Source organism: Arachis hypogaea, chromosome 6, assembly GCF_003086295.3.
Source record: "Arachis hypogaea cultivar Tifrunner chromosome 6, arahy.Tifrunner.gnm2.J5K5, whole genome shotgun sequence".
Taxonomy (NCBI): domain Eukaryota; kingdom Viridiplantae; phylum Streptophyta; class Magnoliopsida; order Fabales; family Fabaceae; genus Arachis; species Arachis hypogaea.
The window spans coordinates 95458536-95465849 of NC_092041.1; the positions used below are offsets into that span (position 1 = coordinate 95458536).

The 7314-nt window shown below is 35.2% G+C and overlaps 1 long non-coding RNA gene across 2 annotated transcripts; it reads left to right on the forward strand.

Moving 5' to 3' along the window:
• The first annotated feature begins 2665 nt into the window (after positions 1 to 2665).
• On the forward strand, positions 2666 to 6938 carry LOC112697028 (uncharacterized). 2 transcript variants are annotated; one of them, XR_011862514.1, is made up of 6 exons: positions 2666 to 3164; positions 4815 to 4898; positions 5118 to 5149; positions 5549 to 6391; positions 6488 to 6542; positions 6620 to 6938. It is a non-coding gene; the product is annotated as an uncharacterized lncRNA (long non-coding RNA). The 2 variants fall into 2 exon arrangements; XR_003810878.2 differs by lacking the exons at positions 6488 to 6542; positions 6620 to 6938 and adding an exon at positions 4337 to 4511 and having other exon boundaries at positions 5549 to 5751.
• Positions 6939 to 7314: the final 376 nt, after the last annotated feature.

The window sequence follows — 7314 nt, forward strand, 5'->3', positions numbered from 1 at the left end:
TGATTGGAGAAAATGTGTGGAAGGTGATATATAGTGAGAAAGGAAAGTGAAATAGATGGTGGAGGTTAAAACTTGCAATTCTAATATTTGCATAGAGGTTAGGGTATTCGAGACCAACTATGAAAAAAGGACAAGGTGTGTGAGGCCTGAGATAGAGTGTGTTATAGATATGGTATTGGGTTAATTCAAGCTTAGAGAGAAGTGACCAATGCATGTTTGAGAGGGGTAAGTCATGACAAAAGCAATCAATTCCTTATCCTTGATAATGATGGTCATTGAGACCTGAGACTTGTAGAGTAGCATGCATGACTTCATAGAAAAAGTGGATTCTTGAGTGATTGATGAAGGACTAATTATGCCAATAAGAACCTAATGCATGTGAGCTGCTCAGAGGAATAGAAAATGCAAGCTTGTAGAGATTCTAAAAATGGTCACATGCTCCTACAAAAGTCAAAAGAAAAATCAAAGCAGGAAGACAAAATACTGCAAAGAAAATAAAGGAAATCATGCATAAGATGAAATGAATATGATTGATGGCCATAAGATAAGGGAGATGCATGCATTGTCATGCAAGGAATAAGGTTTGGTGGTAGTATCTTAATCTCACAAAACATGTATGCATTTAAATTGGCCCAGGGAGGTAAAATGTGGGGCATGGAAGGTGCTCCTCTTGACCGTGCACCTGAGTGCCATACATGCCCCTGGGGGGACCAAAATGCATGATGAGTGGGACGCATCATTTTCACGTGGGATGGCAAACCGAAAATGCGCGTACGCATGGAGGATGTGTATGTGTGACCTCCTTTGATACCTCAATTGTGTGTACACATTGAGGATGCGTACGCGTGATCCTTGTTTGGCCGTGGCATGTGGCTTGCTTAATGTACAATGTGGGATGAAAAAATGGCCTCTAGAAGTGTGAAATTAGGTACATTGGATGCACTATAATTCATGTGGGACGTATGGGATGCCACGGTCTGGGGAAGAATAATTGTTGGGGTGTTGCATGCACCAAAGCCCATAAGAAAAACTCTTGTCACTTCATGCATGGATTAAAGCTACCAAAAGAAAAACTAAGTGGATAAAAGAAACAAGAAATCAAAGGACACTAAGCATTGGGTTGTCTCCCAACAAGTGCTTCTTTAACTTCATTATCTTGACGGTTCACCCCTCTAAGTAAAGAGTTGAGTAGTCCTTTTGCGGTCAATCTTACCTCCCCGATAGTGCTTGAGCTGATGACCATTGACAGTGAATTTCCTTCTCGAACTTTCTTCCAAAAGCTCCACATGACCATATGGTGAGACTTTAGTGATGGTGAAGAGCCCTGACCACCTAGACTTTAATTTTCCTAGGAAGAGTTTTAATCTTGAGTTGGAAAGCAATACTAATTGTCCAGGTTCAAATGTTCATGAAGAAATCTTCTTATCATGCCACAAATTGGTCTTTTCGTTGTATATCTTGGCATTTTTGCCTAAGCTGCAACTCGAAATTCATCTAGTTCATTAAGTTGGAGCAACCTCTTCTCTCCCACAGCCTTGACATCAAAGTTCAAAAACTTTGTTGCCCAATACGCTCTATGTTCCAACTCCACATGCAAGTGACAAGTCTTGCCATAGACAAGTTGGTATGGTGACATTCCAATATAGGGTCTTGAAGGCTGTTCGATATGCTCAAAGAGCATTGTCTATCTTCTTAGCCCAGTCCTTCCTTGATGCACCCACAGTATTCTCTAAAATTTGCTTGAGTTCTCGATTAGAGATCTTCACCTGACCACTTATCTGAGGGTGATAAAGAGTTGCCACTTTGTGCCTGACTCCATATCTTTGGAGAAGAGAATCCAACTGTTTGTTACAGAAGTGGTTGCCTCCATCACTGATTAAGGTCCTCGGGACACCAAACTTGCTGAATTTATACTTTTTGATTGATGAAAAAGCAGAAGTGATAACAACAGCAACAACATTATATGTAGTGTTTATTATTAAAAATACTCAAAGAGAAAATAAAAATAAGAAACAAAATTTGTTCTCAATCTCTGCTATCATGTTTGCTTTTGTGTAATGTAATTCCTCTATATGGTGATTTGGGTGAGGGTTAGGTGCTATACGGTGACAGTGTGATCGAGCCCAATTTCTCTAGTTAAAATTGGATAAAAAGTCATGGGTTTCGTCAACTATCCTACATGATTTCAACTTGATTGAGTGTTTTTGTAGATTCTTCTTCTGAATGCTTTTAACTTGTGAATTATGATCTTTTGGATTTAATTTATCCAAATATAAGTTGCTATTTTAATCCACTTGATTCCTTGATAAATTTTTCTTAATTAGTTCTTCAAGAACTTAAAGGGTTAAGAGCATAAGTAGAATAAAAGGATAAGGAAAGCATGGAGCAAGGAAGAAGATTAAACTCATTCAAGGCACAAATCCAACTTGGTATTCATCCAGGGAAACATTGCGTACGCGACCCACTGCGCTGGATGTGGAAGTTTGCGGCAGTTAAATAGCAGCGGTAAAAAATAGCCGCTAAATGAAAACGTTGTGGTAGTTGTGCATCGGTTTGGAGATGCGCAACCAAATCGCTGAAATTAGTGGCAGTTGAGCATAAAATCGCTACTAAACTAAACACCTTTACCAATTAAAACCCACCCTTATGTGTTTTTTCTTCTCTCAATCATTATTGCATTGCAAGCTCATCCGCCGCAGTGTCATTGTGCCCTTCTTGATCCTCTATCACCTTTCTTTCCTCCACCCACGCACACCCTTACCATCGTGCTCCAGTTCATCTCTGCCTCTCCATTCTCTTGCACCCTCTGTCCTCCTTTACTCTCTCTTTTCCTCCCTCATAGCCACTAATCCATCGTCGTCTTGTATGCTGTAGACCACACTTTGCGTAGTCGTGATCCTCCGTCGTCATGGTCTTCTATGCAGTCACAGCTGCAATCGCCCTCCACACAGTTTGCAGCTGCCATCATCCTCCATGCAGTTCCTACCCGCCGACGATACCATCCCTGACTCCATTTCTGTTCTCATAATATTAGATATAGCATTAACTCATTATCTTGTATATTTTGGTATTTTTATGGAATATGCACACATACTATTTGCTAGTTTTCCTCAGTGAATGGAGGAGGAGCTCAACTTTTTATTTTCATGGATTTTAATAAGCAAGTATGTGACTCTTTCTCTTTCAAAGTTATAGTTCGATTGCTCTATTTTTATTTTGAAATTAGTGTATGTTGAATTGTACCATTGATGGTATAGTTATGAGTTTATCAAAAGATTATGCTTAATGTAATCTTTTTTCCTGACTCTGTTAGTGTTGAAGTGATGCATCCCTGTGTTATTGGTTACCGTTGTATTTTTGTAATATTTTGTTCTTGTTCATAAGTGTTATAATGAATATACAGTGAAGCCCTAATGAAATTAGCATGAATAATATTTATTGTAACTTATGGTTGACAAAGTTTTTCCACTTAGGCTAAAAGGTAGCATTAATCAAAAGTTCTTTTACCTACCAAAGTTTTATAAAGTTAATTGTTAATTCTTCACAGCATCTTCTTTATTTATGATATATTAGTATTTCAGAAAGGTAAGTTTCAAAGTATTCATGATTCACATATCTCATATAATAAAAATATTGCTCTTGATTGCTAGATCAGAGGCATATGTCCATAGACTATCTTGTTGCTATCATTATTAGGTACCATACTTTTTGGAGAATTCATTCATTTCTGATCCTACTTTTTCCCCTTTTTATCACCAAAACTGGCTAGTTTTAGTTGCAATTTTTTTCACTCATTCTTATGTACATTCCTTAATTAGACAATGCAATAGTTGTTCATCATTATTTAACATGCAATATCTATAGAATAACTTCCTAAATTCACTCTCTTGGTTCTCTTGTATCTTCTATTTGTACTAAATCACTAATATACATCCTCATTGTATTGTGCTGGTTTCTGATCTAAATTATTGTAGTTGCACCATCCTCAGTGCACTATTTCACTAAGTTTGAATAGGTTATAGCCGAAGTTATTGACTGGTTGTGTTGGATCCTTCTAGTTGTTTCTCATTTTGTTCACCTAATTCACTACACGACGTACGATAGACAGCGGCGCTTTATTAACTGGGTTTATTTTGTTTCTCTTTGGTTGGTATATGTAAATTAGAAGAGAGAAAGAATGTCATATATTGTTGAATATAAATTTGTACTAGTTGATTGGTGTAGTGACTTAAGTAAATTTTACTTCATCACCGCATAAAGTTGGTGTCACTAATTGCCAAATGGAGGAAAAAAAAGAAGTATTGATCTTAATTCCTTATTATTGATGTGTTCTCAGATATAGAGAGCTACAAAGAAAAGTACATGAAGCTCAAATATTAGTTGAAGAGTAGGAGGATATGGTGCAAAATTTGGACTAGAGAGAAATCGAGTTTATGAGGCTTCAAAGAAGTAAAGTTGGAGTTGATAATTTTGAGAAATTAATAGTAATTGACAAATGTGCTTTTGGTGAGGTACATAATAAATATTTTAGATCATGTTATATTATAAACTTTGGATTCTTTTCATATATAGTATCTAATGATTTGTTAAGATGATTTAATTTTGTTTTGTTATCAGTGAATCATTTTTGTACAGTCACCCTAGGCCAATTGTGCATTACCATTTAATAGAAATGTTCAACTCTAATAATAATTGTCTCAATAGAAGGATTAGTGAATATGATTTGTCGATAGTATAAATGCATCAGATTTAACCTCTTGTTATAAAATCTAGCACCTTTATGTTATGTTCTTTACTTTTTTTGAAAATTGTAGGTAAGGGTATCTCATGCTAAAGGCACAGGAGATGTTTTGGCCATGAAGAAGTCAAAGAAATAAAAAATGCTTAGCCAAGGATAGGTATTGCAATAAAGAAGTGAAATTCGTAAATCATTAATGCTTTTACAAAATTTTCTATGGCAGAGTTTTAAAGTCCATATCAATAATGCTAAATCAAAAACTGTTATTTATTAATAGTTTAAAGTACTGAATTTGATTTGTGTCTTCTATTTTTCTTACTTCATATGAACATCTAAACCTGTGTTTTGTTTTTCCATTGGCATGTAAAAAACCCACCAGCTGTAACTGCAACTGTAGGACCTTGACAAAAGGTAACAATTTTTGTTTGGCTTATACTTTATTGAGATCCTTAGTAAGGGGCTTGCTTGCTAATTTTTTCATGGCATAAATGTTTGTGTGGGTGCATGAGCAAAGAGAAAATATAGAATTTACATCCTTGTGGTTTTATCATTTCTTATGGATATTTTGTTAATAATTCATGTGATAAAGAAATAGAAGTAATCTTTATAAGCAGTTTAGCTATTACAACTACTTGTAGTAGTATGATGGATGGGGTATTATGCCTGTTATAGTTGAAAAAAATACGAAGGTGGCAGCTGCACTAGTACAGTTAATAAAAGTGCAATAGGTGGCCTATCTATTAGCGATGGTGGAAGATTTGATTCATCTACTTTACTGGCTAACTCTTGTGTCTTTCATCTTGTTTCCAGGCTAATAGAAAACATCTTCGCTGCTGCTTGGTTTCTTCTTTCTTGGTTTGATCTTTCCTCTGCCTGCTTTCAATTAATTAATGTGTCTTATTCTTCTTTGCCGTTAATTTTTTTCTTGCTAATTTTCTTCAAGTTCTGATAAAAAATTCATGTGTCATCTTCTGTTAATTCTCTTTGGTTGGTAACACAATTCCTTATCATTTGTTTTCTACGTTCTTCTTTCTGTTTTCCTCCTTTAAAGTACGACGGTTGGCGTGTAAGAACCGGAATAACCGTTTTAATAAAATAATAATTTAATGGCCCGAAATAGGTACAAAATATAAAAGAAATATTCTTTTTAAAATATAAAGGTGAAATTCGAATTCAATGAATTTTTCTGAGTTGGAAAATGTATCTTTTGCGAAAGATTTTTGTAAAAATGTGTACCGGTGCTTAAACCGGCAGTATCGGCTCTAATCTATTCGGTACTGTATTTTGAGAAAAATAAGATTTTGAAAATTGGATTTAGTATTATGAAAGGACAAAAATAATTTAGAATATAAAATCGGGCACTAATCTTAAAGGTTTTGGCCCAAAGTGGGCCAAACGGACAAAAAATACTAACGGGTTAGACTGGATCCAAACTGGACCCAAGGCCCAACATATATAAGGCTATTTAATGAGCATTCAGCTCATTTCTCCCCAAAGAAAGAGTGAGGGTTCGAGCATGAAAGAAGAAGAGGGGGTACTGTTCACCTTCTTTTTCATTTGGCCATATCTTGAGCTACGGAGCTCCGATTGACGAGTCATTTGTGGTCACGCAAAGCTCTGATTTAGCTCTTCATTTTTAACTAAGTTTTTCTGGTAAGAAATCAAAACTAAAGCTTCAATTTCCTACCCTAACTTTTGTGCATTTTTTGTTATAGTTTTTTAATAGATTTTATGATTTTGTTTATTTAGGGGTGATTTAGCATTGGAATATTGTTAGGTTTTACCCCTAATATCGTTGGATAAGGTAAGTCTCTTCAAACTCTTGTGGTTTAATGTTTTAAGTTAGCCCTAGTGATTTTTTTGTATGTTATATGATGTTAGATTGAGGTTTGATGTTGTTGGAGTGAGCTTGATGGTTTTGGAGCCTTGAGTTTGAGCTTGGTATTTTGAGTTGCATGAGAATCAGCCAAGGTATGGTTTCGGTTTCCTCTATGTAATATGTAATGTTTCGTGAAACTTAGGCTAGTGACCTTTAAGATAGGATTGAATGAAGTGGTTGTATGATTCATTGTATATGATTATATGTTTGATGATGATGATAATGATGATATGTAGTTTTTAAAATGTGTGGTATATAAATTATGATGAAGGTTGAGTGAGTTATATGTGGGGGAGTATGAATATGAGGATAACTTGATGAGTATTGGTGTTGATTTTGATTGATGATGACTATGAGTATTGTTAATAATAAGTGTTGAAGGAATTGATAAGTTAGGATATTAAAGGTTGGATGTTGTATAGTTGAATAATGATGGGATTTAGGAGCTTTGATGTGATTTAGGTTAAATTTAGATATTGATGCTTGTGATGATTTTAATGAATTAAGATTATAATTATTGATGTTGGAATGACTAATGATAACAATGTGAAATATAATGAATTATGTTGATGAAGAGTTAAATTGTGTAAGATTGAAAAATTGAATGAAATAGGGTTGGATTGATAGAGGAAGTCATTTGGTAAGTGGGGAGACATATGGTTGTGATTGTGGACATGAATGGTAAGAATTGATGTGC